This window comes from Ostrinia nubilalis, chromosome 17 (genome assembly GCF_963855985.1).
Source record: "Ostrinia nubilalis chromosome 17, ilOstNubi1.1, whole genome shotgun sequence".
Lineage (NCBI taxonomy): Eukaryota > Metazoa > Arthropoda > Insecta > Lepidoptera > Crambidae > Ostrinia > Ostrinia nubilalis.
Window position 1 is genome coordinate 4775176 of NC_087104.1, and position 20150 is coordinate 4795325.

The 20150-nt window shown below is 34.9% G+C and overlaps 1 protein-coding gene across 2 annotated transcripts in view; it reads right to left on the reverse strand.

The window, feature by feature from the left end:
* LOC135079881 (G-protein coupled receptor dmsr-1-like) overlaps positions 1–14455 on the reverse strand; it is a 36207-nt gene extending 21752 nt beyond the window's left edge. The window contains exon 1 of one of the 2 annotated variants that reach the window (XM_063974507.1): positions 14272–14455. The gene's annotated coding sequence lies outside the window, so the exon portion shown is untranslated. The remainder of the gene's footprint in view (positions 1–14271) is intronic. The other variant, XM_063974506.1, reaches the window with a different exon arrangement.
* Positions 14456–20150: the final 5695 nt, after the last annotated feature.

Consider the following 20150-nt stretch of genomic DNA (forward strand, 5'->3'; position numbering starts at 1 on the left):
TTGGAGACAATACGAGTACTCGTAAATGGGCCATTGATTAATTCTATCATCATCACAATCATCGACAGCTTAGACCTTAGCCTAGTGATTTGTAATATCAGCTAATTAAACACGCTTGCGTCGTTATTACACAGTCATTAATACATTCCATCATCACATTCATCGGCAGTGTAGCCTAGAGGGTTGTAATAGCAGATAACTAATTACTAAACAGGTTCAATTTATTGTAATCCTGTATTTAAGCTGAATGCAAGTTTCCCTAGGATCCTTTTTACACCGTTCTGAAAAAGTTCCTGTTGTTTTCGTTATTAATTACAAATGGCCTTATGAAAGTAGATAAGTACGAGTATTAATAGCCTATGTAACATTTCAAATACATTACCTGATGACTCCATATTTAAGATATGAGAAGGTGTCCTAAACTTCCAATGAGTATCATATATCCTGTCCTGGTATCTTTCTTGTAGGATAGGAAGGCTAGGACTACCTAGTTCTTGCTAAAATAGACTATAATTTAGAATGATCTGTGAGAAACTAAATTTTACGTGGGCGAAGTCGCGTACTAAAGCTAGTAGTACTAAAACAACTCTCAAGAGTTGAAGATGGACGACTTTAGGGACATCGAAGGATTATTAAATTACTAGAGACCGCTCTGACATCAATCGTGTAGACATAATGTGGTTTACCCAAAAAACTTTTCAAACCTCTTTTTACTCCCATCTCTAGAGAAAATGTCAAAAACTCCGTATAAGCCAGTGGCGTAGCGTGCCTTAAGCGGGCCCTGTATCAAAATTTGTTGGGGCCCCATCCAAAAAGGGTCATTAGATCAATGGGCCATTTTCATCTAAGAAATGGTCGTTTTAAAATTATAGATCAGTTGCCTGACTAATCCATAAAATTCGGCACTATGGCCTCGGTATCCTAAGGGCTCCGTATCATTGATAAAATCATATCAGCTACGTACCTGGTATCTGCCTTTAGGATAGGTACTCAAATACATGAACCTAAAATATTTTAAGTCTCCAATACCTACAGGCTATGAGATGAGCGAAAAACAAAAACAGTGATAGTAATTTTAACTTTATGTTATTATTCAGTATAACAATTTACATAGACATAATTAATTTTCATAGATTGTAGCTAAAAAAACAGAATCCTTAGATTAGCAAACAACCTCTTATTTTCCTTTTAATAGAAATTTCCTATGGAAATATCCTGTTTTTTATGAAGGCAACCTTTAATAATAAAATCTTTCAAAGGGATGAAGCATGCCAATAGCGGTCAGTATCCGGATAATATGAGAATGTGGACCTATAAAAAAGCTCTAATAGAAATCTTTTAGGGGTATTAACAATTCTCTGTAAATAACTGTAGGTAAATGCTGAAGTTTCTATAAAGATAAATACGAAGTCATGTGCTGTCGACGGTATAGTGAAATCTAAGAAAGATATATTCTCAGAAGTCTGAACTTTGACATACAAGCTATTTTTACTTAGTAAATTGTATTCGAAATTGATGCTACTCATCTCATGTTACCTTTTCCAGGAGCAGGCCTGTACAAAGTAACATAATAGGGACAATTAGTCGCGCAGGAGTCACCTTACACGGAAGCATCAGGAAAAGAATTCACTCAAATGTAAGTGTCTACTTCATTCGACTTGGACACACAGAATGGTACTAAATAGACAAAATCATGCTCTTAATCAGCTTCAGACAAAATCATCAGTTTAAGATAAAGGTGAAGATGTACTCGTATTTATAACATGTACTAATATTAATATTTGCTTTGTTTCATAGTTCATTATGTTAAAGACAGTTCAAGAGATGGAGTAAATGTAGTCCATTACCTACCTAATAGGGTCTCGTCCTAGTCAATTGACATAGTTTTTTAGATGACTATGACGTTATTAGGTCCGAAATTCAATTGAATAACCATTTATTGCCTTCAAAGCTATTGAAAATTGAATTTATGGCCAACTGAAAACTAACTCGATTTTCAGGGCTAGTGACGAAGTGATTTCTATTCATATTGGTTATTAGTGTCGACGACCATAAAATTGCTGTTTAATTTTACAGCATTGGTTTTCACGCACTAACTGTTTTCACCTAGGTAGGATTTGCATCCAAAACAGCGTTAATTAACATTCTAGCGGAATGGCCACGTTTGGTTACACGTAAACAATCCGCCGACGGCACTAATCCCGCTCGGGACGCTGATAATCCGATTGTGTGACTGCTGTTATTAGATTTAATCGGGTACGAAATTATCATTTCAATAATATTGTTGTTAGCATAATATTAGCTACCAAATAGCAGATTTCAGTGACTTTAAGACTTTTTAGAAACGTGTAAAATGACACCCAAGTATCAATTTACTAATTTACTGTTTTAAAATTGATGGAACCTTGGCTCACAGCCTAAAATGCGCTTGAAAATGTCGACATATTAATATTAACCAATGTTTTCCTAGCTGATTGGTCAGATCAGTCGCCGTGCACGAAAATTCGTTGTTCAATTATTGCCTACGGCCTACCTCGATTCTTTGAAAGATGAAAGAAGAAAATATTTTTATTTGGCAACAAAAGAAAAGATATAACACATAATTAATTGAAAAAATTAACGATAAAGTTGCCAAAAAGGTTACCCACTCGATACCATCTTGAGAATGTAACTGCCAAGACACTGATTTTCAGTGGGTGCCTTTTATGCAGGAGTTTACAAAAAATAATAACAACGAAAACCGTATCTTACAAGTTAAACACAAGTTTATAAGCTTGGAAATCTTGGAATTTTCCACTGTGACCTATGAATAGAAAGCTCAGCCAAAGTAACCTCTAGACTTAAAATCTAAAAATAACTAAACCAAATAACTAATGAAACGAACTAAAGTGCCTGAAGCACCACAAATTGAATTCCATACACGAGAAACTTCTATTGTCTCCACCACAAAGTTTTACTATAGTTATGTTCATAATGGAGGTAGCTCTACAATGAGAATAAGGTTTTCCTAAGGGCTTATTTACATTTCCAATTATAGGCATTCCCTTAGAGCAGGGGTGGCCAATCGCGACTATTAGTCCAGTCGATCGTGGCAAGGCAAAAAATACTACATGATTGTGACTAAATTATGCTGTTTCTTTAAGATTTCAAGAAGTATGTAAGTGGTAGGTAGATCACCCAGGGTCGTTAGTAAACAGTAGATCTTATGTCTAATCAAGTTGGTCACCCCATTTTCGTTTTTCGCCAGCAAACTCAGACCATAAGTTTTTGTTTCTGTTGTAATTTTATACCTTACTTGCTCATTTAATTTGTTGTTTAATTCCAATACTGGTTCACGGGTTGCTTACATTATAAAATTATGTTTTATCGTTTGTGTGGGAGCAGTTAGCTAGAGACCTTTGGCTTAATTGTTTATTTTTTTAATTGTGTTTAATACTGTATCTCATGTTGATAGCCCAATAAAATAAATAAATAAATAAACACTTATTCTTGAGAATTTTATTAAAATTACCTACATTTCGACAGAAGTATTTCATTGTAGCTTACCGATTTCGGTGAAGTTAATAAATAAAGGTAGGTTAAAAGAGAGCTGAATAAAAGTTATACGCATACCTACTTAACTCAAATGACTTATCTAACTTGTTACATCATTTTCCGGGATAATATTCATTCGGTTTTTACTCAGATGCTCTCATGATTGGAATGTTAAATATTAACCTGCTATCTATACTTATAATAAATCTGTAGAGAGGTCAATTCTGTACATGAAATATATTTTCAAAATAACTATCAGGGGGTGATTAGTGATCGATACTGATGCCAAAAATGCAATCAGTAAAATTTTTGTCTGTCTGTCTGTCTGTCCGTCTGTATGTTCCTTATAGAAACAAAAACTACTCGACCGATTTTAACGAAACTTGGTACAATTATTTTTCATACTCCTGGGCAGGTTATAGTATACTTAAGAATTCCCACGGGAACAGGAATTAGCGGGAAAATCCTTTTGTATGGGAAATATAAACCGCTTAAGTTAGACGCTTGAAATTTGGCATGTAGGTACCTTAATAAACTTAAAGCTTAATTACAACAAGGAATTCCCGAAATTACCACGGGAACGGGAATTAGAGGGAAAATCCTTTTGTATGAAAAATCTAAACCGCTTAAGTTAGACGCTTGAAATTTGGCATGTAGGTACCTTAAACTTAAAGCTTAGTTACAACAAGGAATTCCCGAAATTCTCACGGGAACGGGAATTAGCGGAAAAATCCTTTTGTATGAAAAATCTAAACCGCTTAAGTTAGACGCTTGAAATTTGGCATGCAGGTACCTTAGTAAATTTAAAGCTTAGTTACAACAGGATATTGCAAAATTCCCACGGGAACGTGAGTTAGCGGGAAAAAACATTTGTATGAAAAAATCTAAACCACGTAAGATAGATGAAGGGGGTAAAACGGGAAACACGCGTACGAAGTCGCGGGCGGCCGCTAGTTTATAAATAATAATAAACATAATTTTATTTCCTCTTAATGTGAGCAAAGATGGTCGCAGAACGTTGCTTGTGACCACGACTTACGCTCCCCCGCTGGCATTATTAAATTAATTAATTACCAAAGTCACAACTTATAACTGGCATTGTTTTGCTCAATCAACAACACGTGTTCCAAGTATCAAGTTACAGTTTTGTTTTGTTATTTTAACTAGTTAATAAACGTCAATTTAGCGTAAATTAGCGTCTCCCAGCGCGAACGGACTTTAACGCAGGTGCAAATTGGCAAATCATTACATTAACTAGATACGGACGTCATCAAATAACATTTACATGTCAAAAGTTTGCACTAGCTTAAAAATATTCTTGGTAAATATTTAAATGGAAGAGTTATTCGGTGTTCATTTATTTTTAGCTAGACAACTCTGACAACACATTCATGATAATCCTTTCTCAGTTCAATCTAGATTTATTAAACATGAAATAGTCAAACTGACTAATAAATCAATATGGACAGGCACAAAGCTTAGCGATCAAGGGTAATGACTTATAGAAATTGTGAAACTGACACTTTACCGATAATTCTGATAATTTGGGTTTCAAATCATTCGCCAGCCATATCGCAGCAGATTTTTGTAATGATTTTATATTGTACTAGCGACCTACCCCGGCTTCGTACGGGTGCTAAGTAGGTATACGTCATTAGGGATGTTATGGATATGTAGTTTCGGTTATGGATACGGTTACGGATATAGGAATAATATTATACCGGTCTCGGTTACGGTTACGGATATTTTTTTATTTCGGATATCCGAAAGTTTCGGTTACGGTTACGGATATTTGTGCTTTAGAATGCAATTTGCAATAGTTGTCCAACACGGTTCATTCATGGCCGCACACTTTACATCGAATAAAAATTGATGGCATTATAAAGGTAAATCAGGCTGTTATGCCGTAACTATATGCTGTACAAAAAACAATTTAAACTGCCACATCCGAAACTTTTGAATCGGTTACGGTTACGGTTTCGGATATTTTTTTATTTCGTATATCCGAAAGTTACGGTTACGGATATCCATAACATCCCTGGTATACATATAAACCTTCCTCTTGAATCACTTTTATTTTAAAGATCTAAGCATACATAGAGGGACAGACAGCGGAAAGCGACTTTGTTTTATAGGTACTATGTAGAGAAGAGACGATAGATACATAAAACTCAAATAGGTACCTACAAATTTAATAAGAAAATAGGTGACGAGTAACTGCCAAATGAAAGATTCATGTTGAAGTTATCACCATTCATCTGATCTGAAAGGTCTACATTATCGTTTAAAGTCGCTATCGCGGTCTTAATCGCCATTCCTTTGAAAGCGATACATACAGCGCAGTACATGTTGACATTAGATAATGGAATGATGAGGCCCTATTTCGAAGATGATTTCGAAATGTTTGACTCTACCCGTCGCTTTTCTTCGCCATATAAGCTAGTATGCGTGTAAGAGACTTTACAATGCAAGCAAATATAAAATACTTTGCAAGGATAATATTTAGGTACATTTATATGGTTAGTACGTCAAAACTACGCTAGTATACCGCCGCGGGGGCAGCTAATGGGTTATGTGGTACCATATGTGGTAGGTACTCTCCCTGCCCGCCTACCGACTAAAAACCTAACGGTGTCCTCCATGATTCGTATGAAAAGTTTACCTCTTTTCAAACATACAGTTAAATGTGGATCACTGTAAAAAATAAATACCAGAAAGAAACTACAAACAAATCATTTATGATAAGGTATTTTTTTTTTACTTATTTATAAAAAGTTTATCAAGTAATTTGTATTTCACAAATTACTATAGTCCCGTTAACCCCTCGTGGTTAGCTAAAATATGCTTGTGTTACGAGTGGGCTCACCACAATAGTGGAGCCTTTTTGTTAACCTCAAATATATTAATATGTATTTACAATGCCTACAGCCGTAAAACCCCGGACAAATATTTAATATTCCAATCTAAATACCCAGCGACCCACTCAAATCGATTTACAATTTGATTAACTATTGAAAACGCTTAGAACTTTTGTATTAGTTAATTAACAATTCATTATTAATAGCTAGCTTAGAGCCTCGGTTTTGCCCACATAGATTTAAAAAACACTCGTCACTCGATGAAAAACACGCTCTTTAACTCTCTGACAAAAAACAATAATTAATTCATATTTATTCATGAATTTTCATATCACTGACTTTATCCTTCCTCCCATACAAACTGCCATCCCTTATTTGATCAAAAAGTATACTTTTCCGACTAAATGTTTTCCATTTTCAAGCTATAATGGATCCTGTCTGTGAAACAAACAAACAGGCAAGATTACTTTAGCATTTAGCTTAAATATTGGAATTAAATTCTGCGTTGTTTTGCTAAACTTAAACTCGTTTCAAAAAAGTAAACTAATTGTTGTACCTATAATAAAGTAATTTAGTCAAATACATTTTGTAAAGCTGTTTTGATTAGATTTAGTTTTTTAATCATCTAACTACATTAGGAAAGATTTGATTCCTTAAGTATTTGTTTGTCGAATCCTACATTATTTTTGATGAACATAGGCGATACGAAGTTCGCCGGGTCATAACAAATAATATAACAAAATAAGGTTTAATTAAATAGTCTTTGTAGTACGTACTAACAAACATCCCTGGGAACATTCGAGATCTGTGCTTGTAAAAATGCGTCTAGAATCAGCTGTATACTCGTACTGGACACAATCACATCTGTATACTTACTTATACCTAGTTACTACATGAATACTTTTAACGTCATCTCACTAGCATAATTGTTATTAAAATAAGAAACAAATTAGCTATCCTTTTTTAAACAATATAACCTGTGGTATAATGTCCAAATACATAACAACCCAACTTTATTCAAAATTCAATTCACTAGTGAAAATTAATTATCTCCGCTGACATCAAGCCCCTGGCGCACAAAGGTTTTAATTAAGTATGTAATAGTATCCCACTTCTTTAACATCTGAAATTAATGAACTGGCCATACTACAGGGTGTTTGAGTCATTAGCATCCTTCTAATATAAGACTCTACTCATATAATACATAGTGCATTCCCCGAATATCAGACAAATTAAATGAGATTTTTTATCATTATTTTTACTAGGTATGTATTTGTATTAGTGTGCTCTTATAGTTTTAAACTAAGTATTGTACAGTCAACAGCACTTCAGCATACACATTTTTGTAGCAAAATAACACTTAATACGTCGAAATAAGATGCCAGTATAAGCTTGATGTGCTGTCGTCTATACAAGATTTGTCTCATATTTGGGGAATGTATATTACTATGTAATAGATGGGTAGATTCTTATTCAAAAGGATGCCAACCATTTAAATTTCACCCTGTATACGTACATAGCTGACGCAGTGGCCACTGGCTCTTCCTAGTAATTTGTTAAACTTGTCAACCTATCCAAGTGGATGAATGGATGAATGAATTTTATTTCCTCACAAAGGTACAGTCAACGAACCACAATATGTTAACTCAATTGATTATGACGTTCGTACTTATAGTACTAACTTTAAAACACATTGAGAATTTTGTGTATTACTTACTCTATATTATTTACAATATCGGATTAGGATGGGATAATCGGGATATGATATCGGGATGGAATATCGAGCGATCGGCATAAGCTCTATTTAAATAGATCGCAGTAAGATTAGTTTTAGAATTGGTGCTATATCGACATTAAGCTATCTTAATATCATTCAGAATAGACCAACAGAAAGTTTAATTTTAAAATCGGCGTGACTTAGCGTTTTCTGGAAAATAGCGTAGCATCTATTTTCAAGAAAACGCTAAGCCACCAAATTAACAGGAAGAAAATCGCACAGCGATAGAGTCGCTTTTCACTACTTAGCTCCAACCAAACAACTTTCAAGTAATTTAGAATCAAATTGGTATAGAGCGATTTCGATATCGCGATCTAACGCGAATTGTAATTAAGGATTCTCTGTGACTTTTGAGCCTTTTCTTTTTCAACAATACAAGTCAAACTAAGTGATGATATTTGAATGAAATCAAATCAAATCATTCTTATTTCAGATATAAATCCCTACTTTACGAGCAAATCCAAGCCAAACAGTCAAATATCAAGAATAAAGACCACTACTTAGTCATCATGAATATAAAGCGAGAACACAATCATATAAAATAACTACTAGGCAACAAATAATAAACTTTTACAACCTCACCGCCGAGTCCATTATAATAATACATAATACTTATTTAATAATGATCTCGGAATACTCGGTAGTCGCTATCAAATTTGTTTTATGGGGGAATTTGATGGCGTTCGCGATTTTGGAAGGACCGTAACGATCGGTAGAGTTGTAAAACTAGGCGTAACTGCGATATAAAGACCTTCAACGACCGGGGATTAATATTCTGTCTCAGTAAAGCCTTTAAATACAGGACAAACCCGAGCCAATAGCCTTACTTAAACCATAGTACCTACCAAACCTAACACGGGTGGAAAAAACCTAGTACGAAAACCAAATACACTTCTTGTGATGATATTTGTTCGGGAAACTTGTTGTATTTGGATGATAACGGTGAAGTTATTAAATTGATTAGTATTTTGTGCGAAATAAACAGAATGGATTCACTGAAATTGAAAATAGTGTTACAAAAACATTTTTTTCGTGCTCTACAATACAATTATATTAGTCCCACTAATCATAGTATCGCCTGACTCGGTGGATTGTGCAGAATGCAAAGTTTCAAGCTTCATGATATGGTTTAAGATATTTATTTTCTCAAAACATTCACACACCGAACATTCAACTACTGATCGAGTTCGACCCAGGCGCTAATGATAATTTTTCCACCATGTATAGTAACTATGGTACCTACACTACCTACCTACACGGGTTCAGTATAAACAAGCAGGTTCATACAACAAAGAAAAACCCAAGTAATAAATAAAAATAACAAGTCAAAGTACAAGAGATACAGCTCGTAACTCCTGGACGTCAATTAAGTTCTATTTACGTCCTCGGTCGGCGCAAATTTTCAAACGGACCGACTTTATTACTGCAAATAAAAATTCACTTCAATGCTCTTTCACGTTAATTTTTCAGACTTAAACGATACGGACGTCCCTACTTAAACATGCGATGAAACGTACATTAATTTATTTAAAATGTTTCAAACGAGACGTTAAATCAATTAACCTTTTTGCGTCCATGAAGTTAAATATTTTAAACATTATCTTTCAGGAGGTGTGTTTCAAAACGTACTTTTAGAAGTGTCTTTTTGTCTTATTTTGAAAATTGTTTATTAGAATAGAAATGCTAAACGTCCCAGTATACCTATGTACTAAGTTTCACAGGATTTGTCTTTGGACTTAGATTAGAATGCCGCGTTATCCTTCATTAGTAAGTTGAAATCCCTTGAATAAGAGGTTTCGGATGCGATTGTCCCAACGGACGCATTGTTAAACCGTATTATCACATAATAATAATTAGTTTACGTTGCAGGCATGAATCAACTTTGATGGGCGGAATACATCTGTGCTTCAAAAGATTAGGTTAGGTGCGTTGATAGAGCATACAATCTAACACGACACATCGGCAGTCAGTTAGTGTAATGTACTACGAGTACTTATATTATTTCTAAGCACATGCTTTCATGCTAAACTAAGTTCATGTGATGTTAGCAAAGTGATTAATTTTAATAAGTTAATAATTTCTCATGAAGCCTATGGGCCACCGTTTTCCTTAAGCTACTCATTTCCGGTCATGTCGTCTCGTTCTATCACAAAGAATCGCCATTTGACGAGAGCGAGAGAAAAAACGGAAGTGGGTAGCTAGATCTGTACTGCCCACTGCCTACTGTACGTAAACTGACAGAAAGTATGGAATTCAGTTTGAAACAAACAAAGTATTTATAAAACGTTAACCACAATGCATATTTAAAGCAAATTTTAACGATGTTTAAAGGAATTGCAAGTTAATGGGTCATCGCCTCATCGGCCTACCAGTAGGCACGCGCTGTATAACACGGTCGTAAATTCGCGCGCAGTTATGGCGTCGGTAATGGCAGTCGAACGCGTGTCGTCCATTTTTTTACGCGTTGATTCATAACGCTGGCATAACAACGCTGGCAGATAATAATATTTTTATTATGTTGCTACAACAACGTTTAGTAGCTAAAACAATATGGAATGTAATGAAAGTGAAGCGGAAATTTTCCGTTTCATGTTACGATGGCGTTACTCCGAAATAGCCCTTTTCAAAGCTACGATTTTAATCTATTTATAAAAAATGTATACATGCGGCAATAATAACATGTTTAATGTGATATGTATTTTATACAAATTCCAAAAACCATTTACTCAGTTAATTCATCAGGAAAATTCATAGAACGTCAATGTAAATACATATTTACTCTGTCGCTCGTGGAACTCTATCATAAATTTTATGTTATTTAAAGGGTTATACCAGTTATACTTACTGTTTGATCACTATTTAGTTGAAACGCAATCAAAATTATGTTTATTAATCAGCATCAGCTTTGTGCAAGAAAAGAATTGTAGAGTCAGGATCAAGACAATTTATTCATAGACGGCGCCACTAGCGAAAAATCACAACATTCAAATGATTTGCCATAGACGAAAAGCATTGTTACGTATACATACATAAGTAGCTACATACGCTCTCTGGCTGTAGGCACAATATCCAGTAATGTAATTTGTAAGGAAGGGAAGCAGGCCTCCGAACCTGCTGGGTATTCTGTGCCAAAGGCATTTCCTGCCAATCTACAGTAATATTGGTAATATTATTATTATGCCTCGATGCACTTAAGGGCAGTTATTTTAGGTATTTCCTATTTATTTACTAAATGTTAGAAATTATTTTGTGTTTTCCATTTAAACTTAATTAAAACTTTAGAAACGAACTCGGAACCTCATAAATCAAATGCCTATCAAGCAAGTTTGAAAGTTACGGTTCGTTTCTCATTCACCGATGGGATACCTATACAAAATTTTCCCAGAAAAAGGATATCCTGGGAAAATTTTGTTTGATGAGTTTGTATTACAGTAAGTATACCCGCAATCACTGTTTAGTGATTCCGGGTAAAATATACGAGTATACTAAATAAGAATATCATAATAAATATCTATTTAGGTGGGTATAGCTACCTTTTATTTCTAGTGGCAACTCCGCTAGAATATTACTTTTAACATTGACTGCCAGGTTTTAAATTTTGGCTACACAGGCTTACAGACCTCCTGGGAATAAGACGTTGAAACAGGGTTCCGATTGCTTTTTGACATATCCGTATCGCGGTATCGTTTTGACAGCTAGTTCAAACGATGCTGAAACGTGAACGGAGCGCAACTGCGCCTTTAAGTTAAAGCTGTCAGAAAGCTGCTTTTTTTCAAACGCAAGTGACTCTTTATGAACGTATGATGTCGTAAAAGGCGACTATGATATGCTAAGGAGTGTAGGTCAAAACCTCTAGTAAATTAGGGAGAGTCGTCTTCCTTCGGTGATGGTCACGGGAGGTGCCTGGATGCGGGCGGCGCAGGACCGGTCTCGGTGGAAAACCTTGGAGGAGGCCTTTGTCCAGCAGTGGACCTCTTTCAGCTGAAATGAACGTCTTCCTGCATGCAGTGGAGACTAAATGACCTGATGATGATACCCAATCTTCAAAGATGTCATTCGAAACCCTATTTCGTCTCCATTTCTTCAAAAGATATGCGATTAGCCAAATCTAGTCGTGCTGCGCCGGAGCACAATACATCGTGTAACGACTGCCTTTTTAATGTAATGTTAATATGACATTCCAAGTGTCGCCGGTTCTATGTCGAGGTCAGGCAATCTAACAATATATTCACCAATCCTCATTTGGAAGTCGAGTGATAATTATAATACATATCGATCATTGTTGTGCTATAATTTGATAATGGTTAAGCAATTTGCAGCGTTGGCAAATATGTTTTGCTATCCGCTCTACCACTTCCTTTAATTATTTTGTAGGTACCTACTGCAGGTGTCAGCACTGAGTAATATGCAAAAGTAAAAAACAACATAGGTGGTAGGTTTTTTGTTGTAACAGAAACGCTTAAATCAGACTTTGGGTCATTTTAGTTAAATACATAAATCTATAGTACCTAAAGAATAGGATAATAAAGAAAAAATCGGTCTACTGAAATTTAACAAGAAAATTAAAGTCCTAATATTTTGCTGTAGCTTTTACGTTGCTAATTAAAGCTTAATTTTTAAAATCGACTTTAGACTTGAAAACCGGATTAATATAATTTTAGAATCTATGCTTATTAAATTGAAACATTGGCCTATCTATTTACATTCGTCTTCGAGATAAACTAATTAATTATCTTACATCTCATCTTTATAAATTAACTGGATTTCGTGAAATATTTGATATTTATTTATTATATATTAATTAGTACAGTAATAATTCACCCTTATAAATCTCGTAATTACAGCTTTTAAATGAAAGTTATAAATATACGAACCAAGTATCGAATAAATCAACACTGCCATCTCTATTGCTCGGCAATTGGGGTTTATGGATGAATTATGGGTTCTGGTTATGGTTATGGTTGAGTAAAAGAGAACGATAGAGTCGAATTACGAAGTTGTTTCGCGGAGTAGATACAGTCCTAATATATTACTGATTTTATTTCCAACTCTGACGTAGATAGGTGCCTACGTAAAGTACTCTACACACTAAGCCCGGCGGCTTGGCTTTATTTAAACGAATCATGTCGACGACTTGTATCTACTTTCTATAACTTTTGAAAACATGTTAAAAGTCGATGACTAGGTACTGTCGGCGGGTTAGGCAGTTTGGTATGTAGCTGCCTAGCTGCATAATACAAACTTACCTACTACCCGATTACTGGATGTTTATCTCTGGTTAACCACTTCAAGTAAGCTAAACATATTTAAATGCTTGTACAAGGATTTACCACACCGAATGCAAAATGCCAACTTAAGTTCCCAGTAGGACTGGACTAAAACAAAATTAACTCGGAAGGCGCGTTGCTATAGTTTAACTGCGTAACTTCAAACAATAGTACGTACAGAAAAGGTTTCTCTCACTTCTACGTTTATTTAAAAATAAATCTTTTGAAGCCGTGTTCTTTAAACGATGCTATTAATCTAAAAATGGAATAAGGAAATATGAAAACTGTTTTAATTTCAAATTGGATTGCTATTTTTGTCATGAATGTCGCGTTTTAATTTAGAACAAAATAAAGAATTCTGTCAGATATTGGCCTTTCAACGAAAAAAGAGGCAAAAACATAAAATAATTTTCGATTGAAATAAACAAGAACACATTCTGAAGTATACAGTTTATGAAAGTAGTAGGCTAGGTACCTACTTAATTTTACAAACTAATCCCTATGTAGGTACCAAAAGTACCTACAAGTAATTAAACTCTATCTCATGTAACTAATATAATATTTTCACAAATAAATTAAAATCAAAATCAAATAAAATCTTTATTGAATAGTAACTTATTTGACAGTCTTTTGAACTCTAGGCTAATCTTAAAAATAAACATGTGCCATTTTTATGGGACAGGAGTCAGGAGTCAAACGAGCTGACGGATCACCTGATGGTAGTACAGGTACTATACACACACCTGTACTAGTAGTATAGTCTTCAAGATAGGCCTTAATGCTAAAGTAAAAACAAAAACTTATTGTGTTTGTCTTCTATTGTCCATTTACTCACATGGCTTGCGTAACTCGATCTCCACTGTAAACACTCGTGGGTGATCCGGTTATAAGACAATTTAGTACTCCAATCAAATGTTCGAAAACTTTTGTATTCGGCAGTAATGGCACACAAAAATAAACGCCCCGTTGATAGGCAGTAGAAACGTTTGTTTAGCAAGCAAGAAAACTCGTTACGCCAAATTTTTCACTGTTTACATTCAAAGATAATGGTTTCCGAGATAAAAGACGTCTGCACCTTACATACACACGTAATCCGAAGTTTGTAAGCAAAGCAAATATGGCGCGGATTAATTTATTTGACGTTGGTTTTGGCGGCAAGTTTATTTTTTTCGTATTTGCGCGCGCAGACACCGCTGGGGAGCGCAGCGGTTGGCCACAGCGGCGTTTGCGATAGGACTGGCAGACTCCGCGCCTGTTGCTTCGACAGAACACTTCAAAAACTATCCTTATCGTCTGGAATTCTCTCTATCAGCGATTATCATCGGTGCAGCTTATTTACAAGCTCAATAAAAGCCTATCATAGCATTGTTATGAGTTATTTATAGCGATCATTACGGAGCGCACTAATCGCAAAAGTTTCCAAAACTTTATGAACTTGCTATCGTACTGTGTACAAACAAAACAAACGCAATTAATTTAATCACAAAATTGCAAGCTGCAAGTTTTCCAGCAATGGCATATTGCTGTAAGTAAAACTTTTAGTTTATAATAAAAATCACTCATGAAATTAAAACCTTATGTACAAACAACTTGGAATGCAATAAAGATATTGACTATTGACTATTATCAACTTGTGACCTGTACATAAATGAAATTATTTTCAGTTTTATTAAGAGGTCTTTAGGCAAGATACATTTTTTACAAGAATAACGTTTCACGTTCCTTTCAAGCAACAAAGCAAAGGCATCCACTGCTGGACAAAGGCCTCCCCAAGGATTTCCACAACGTCCGGTCCACTTAATCACCGATATCAATTATATTTGACGTAATAGAGCCATGAAACTATTTACAATCGGAAGCGAGGTACATTCAACATTTCTAAGAACAAATTTTCCGATAACCAATTACTTACAAAGTGGTTGTAAGACCGTTCGGCCTAATTGTTATTTCGCCATTGTCCTCATTCTCATTATGGAGGAACTTGATCACAAAACTAATAACGTTGCAGTTTGCGATGTCTCGAACTCAGTTCTATTTGCCGTCTATTGAAGGGTGGTCCCGGGGGATGACCCTTTTTCTCCCAAACGGTACGAGTATCTGGAATTTCAGAAACTATTCAGTACATTGTCTTTAACTAAAAGTCAGGCGTCCCTTTCAAAATTTAGTAAAAGAAAAGGGACGGGTTGAATTAATATTATTTGGTAGTTTATTTTCTTTTTAGATTTTTGTGACAATGTATTATTTGAATGCAATAAAGATGCAGTTTTTCAACTTTTTTCAGAACAAACAGTAAACCTGATAAAATAAGTACAAGTTTATTAGGTAGGTACCTATAGAAGTAAAAGGTGTAAGTAAAAACAAGGGCAGGTGTGAATTTTTATTCAATTAAAGAAGATAAGCCATGGCTTATCATGTCAAATCCCGAGATTGACTCGAAATCCCTGACTCAGCTGGGGGATTCACCAAATATGACCTGGGAATTCGGCGAAAAGTGATATTTTACTCGTAATTTGGAAAAACTGAATTCCATTAAATTGTACAGTTGTCTATTTACTGGCAATATTTGTAACTGTATCTAAATGTTGTGTATCAAAAATATACTTTAAATATTTGCCCACAATAAATTTCAGTAGCAGGAATCGAATATTATGTAACAACTGGCGTTGTTGTCCGGTTCAAATCACTAGGCCAGGTGACTATTTTACATTTAGACCTTTGACTTAGACTTTACACTTTGCCATAGAGCATAACCCATAATTCATTATATTATTCAATAACCTGTTTCTTTTTTAAAATATACTACTAACATAATCAAATTAAAAAATGACGTTTGTTTTAAGAGCTTACCCATTTGGCAAAGTCGTAAATAAATACTAATCTTATCTGTTACTGTGCGATTTGTTTTCTCATGTGGTTAAATTTTCCTATTTCATTGTTATCATTTTTCTTTGGAATTGAGTAGAAACCTAGCCAAATATGAACTACATTCACAGAGATAGGGTTCCGAACCAATTCTAAATAACAAACGCTGAAAAAAATACATTTCTTTAAAAGATAGTGCAGCTTGAGTCTTGCTCTCGTGGTAGCTGTACCTGAAAAAACAGAGGCTTGGCCCTTTACTTTCATAAATGCTTTTTTCATATTTATTTTGTAATTTTAAAAGTCTGTTGCAAAAAAAGGGATCGTAACCGTATCAACTCGTGGCGGTCATTCTTTGTATGAAACTCCATACTGCAACGCACACGTCTTATCCGCAGCGTAACGTAAACGCCACGCCTCGCGATTCACAGCGCGCGAAAGGCAATGACAACTCGCGAAAGGCAATACGGTGTTGATGCCTTTCCGAGTTGATAAGTCTGCTATGACCTTTATACATACATACTTGTGTTGTGACTGACGGAAGAATAAACAAGCCAACATTATTACAGAGAAGCCCAAGTCAAATTCCGTTGACATTCTTTTAGTATGAAACCCTAAAAATAAGGATGGCTATTTAGGCAACAACGTTCCCCAAATTCAATGTTTTAATTAGTTTCTTTTTCTTTGTTGTTCATTAAGTATCCTTAATAAGCATAGAATTCGAATGGAAATATAATACTGTTTCCGTATTCAAAACATCCTAATTAGCGTTGAAAGTGTCCCAATTTGAGTGGGACTCCTCGAATTGGTAAAATGTCCCTTACGAGGAGTTTACCCTTAACGAGGAAGCAGTCTTCTTTTTTCGCATTTGTCATTTCCGTGAAAAATCACTTCGCATTTTTATTATTCTGTCCCAAGATTTGGAATATGGACAGCTCTTAACCTGATGAGGACATGTTTTTTAATGAAAACAATACGTTTTCATTAAAAAGTCTGTACTACTGAATAGACTTCGTTATGCTGAAAAGTGAAAAGTAATACTCATGAAACGTTTTGTGAAATTATTAAACGAATTTTATTAAATAGGTATACACCTACTTATTACGAACAAGTGAATCTAATACAAAGTATATAGGTATACGGGAGGCAAATAAAATTCTCATATACCAAGTGTAATTGAAATGACACAAAAGCACAGACACCCAACACATTTTTATTAATATCTACCTAATTGTCATCGATTTCATATTAATCATACGCATGAGCTTTTTCGTAAATAATTGTCAAAGGTTCGTACGAAAGAACATTGACATTTATACACTGTGGCATCTTACTTAGTTGGAATAGGTTCTACTTTGCAACAAAAATATACAACTTCATGTGCTTTCAAGTACCTATATCTTTTATTTTCTTTGATTCGTAGATCTACGACTCATTGAGGCTCAGGCTTAATTGCGTATCTATTTTTTATTTTTTGGAGTACCTACAACATTGATATTCTATAGTATTTGGATTAATAATAACGAACGCTTTTGTGGGTTAATATCCCGTACCCACTTAATGAAGATAATCGGCTTAATTAAATTTCAGATTAGTACCTAATTGGATACATACATACATAAAGTAGAATTACAACCTCACCTTAAGGTTCGACCAAACCAACGCGTGCAACCGGCGTGCACGATGGCGATGACGATCAGAATTCGGTTTAAAAAATCTTTATACATAAGAACAGGGTTCACTTACATGAGATTATAACATATTACTCGTACAACAATTTTTGTCTTGTGACGAAGCATGAGCAAAGCTTACAAATAAAAATAATTGATCGCCATCGCGCACGCGGGCTGATCGCGTTAGTTTGGTTTAACCTTTTAACCATTTTCAGGGTAACTTTTCAAAATTCAGTAACTTCTCATTAATGTTACGCAGTTCGTGTCTCGACCAAACGATGTGGAAGTAAAATATCTGTGTTGACATTGACTGTATTGTGTTATGAAACAGATTGGGTTTGGCTCAAAATGGGAATTTATTGTAGAGGTGTTTTGACGCGATCCAGTTACCAATACTAATATTCTATTATGATTCTTTTCTTTGGTGAAACGTGTCGTAGAAAAGAGGTATCTATTTATAACTCTGTACAAGAATTTTTTTTTAATAAGTAGAGTTAGACTCAAACCTACTTTCCCTGAAAAAGCAATAGAACGCTTTTACTTTTCGTGAGGAAAAAACGCTAAAGACTCTATTCGTGTGTCCGATCCACACTTCTGTGTAATCTGTATTCTTAAGTAAGCCTGTAAGATATAGATATAAAAGTTTCAAAAACTTACATAAAAGCTCACGAAAGATAAAAGTCCCGAAACTCACAAACTGTTAACAATTAAAAACCAATTTGGCTACTTTACCCCTGATCTATTTACCTTCTTTTGATCATACTCATTTTATGAGCAAATAAACAAGCATACGGTAAACATAAATACATTAAATAGCTTACAAATAACGGTCTAAAGTAAGCTCTGTGAAACAAAAATAAATAAACAAAATGAAGGAAATAATAAATTATGGAGATTGATTCATGAGAACACATGAGAGGATAATTAATTTCCCGTTTAATATTTGACTTGGATTCACAGAAATCTAAAGGCAATATTGTTATATTCGAAGATAGACAATATTTTTCAGGCGGTTTGAATTATTTGAAGAAAAACTCTTAAATCTAATTTGTTTTTTCTCTTGATTCTTTTGATTATCTGTTGATTCTATCCAAAAACTCACAACTCACAAGTGGCTCAAGCTGGCTAGCTAAAGTGGCAATGGACAGGGCACATAGTACGCTGAACTGACGGCCGATGGGGCAGCGGTTCTGGAATCGAGGTCACGTACCGGAAAACGCAGCGTGGGACGTCCACCCACAAGGTGGAATGACGACCTCATAAAGGTAGCAGGAAGGCACTTGAAGCAGGCCTCTACCAACCGGGCGATGTAAAAATCATTGGGGGAGTCTTATGTTCAGCATTGCACGTCCTGTGGATAAATTATGATGATGATGATGAACTGGCTCAAACAAAATGTATATAAAACAATCTCGCAAGAGATGATCTGAGTAAACATTCTGACCATACACTTTATAGCAATTTAACTTGGAATGTCGTTGAAGTGATTGCAGCGTGGATTAGTCCACCCTTGAGAGGATCGTACTAGCAAACTACCAGAGAAAGTACGGTGACCACTTCGTATTCTCAAACAAATATTTACCAAAATTAATACAATACAATATTTACTTGCGAATACAGGATATTATCTAAAATGTAGTTTACTCGATAAAAATTAAATTTATATCTAAAAATAGCCCTAAAAATTGGTCTAAAAGCCAAAATAAACATAATTTAATACAAGTGTTAAGTAACTATACTTACTTTTATTTAAGTAATTTAACGATGTAGCTATCTATCACGGGATGGCAGAATCTATGCTCGACGAGAACAGGGAGCTCCCCGTCATCGCATCAAATCGGAAACGGATATCAACAGGGTTTTTGGATGTGGTGGTGTTCGCACGTGATGGTGATGTTGACATTTGTGAAACACTTAACATTATAATATTAGTTAATTTAAGAAATGTACCTTATGAGTTACTGTTTTTGTTTTTAAACGTTACTTGCTTGGATTTGTTTTTAGGTAGACTGTGCCCATGTGTGTGTGTTCTTTCAATACATTTATTTCACATTTTTTTTTACAAAACAGACAAACTCTTTATTAATATTATGAAAAATGGCTTACTCAAAGTTTAAAAGTTTGAGACTAGGGCTATTGAATGCTAGATCTCTCAATACAGGTGAGGATGAACTTTTAATTT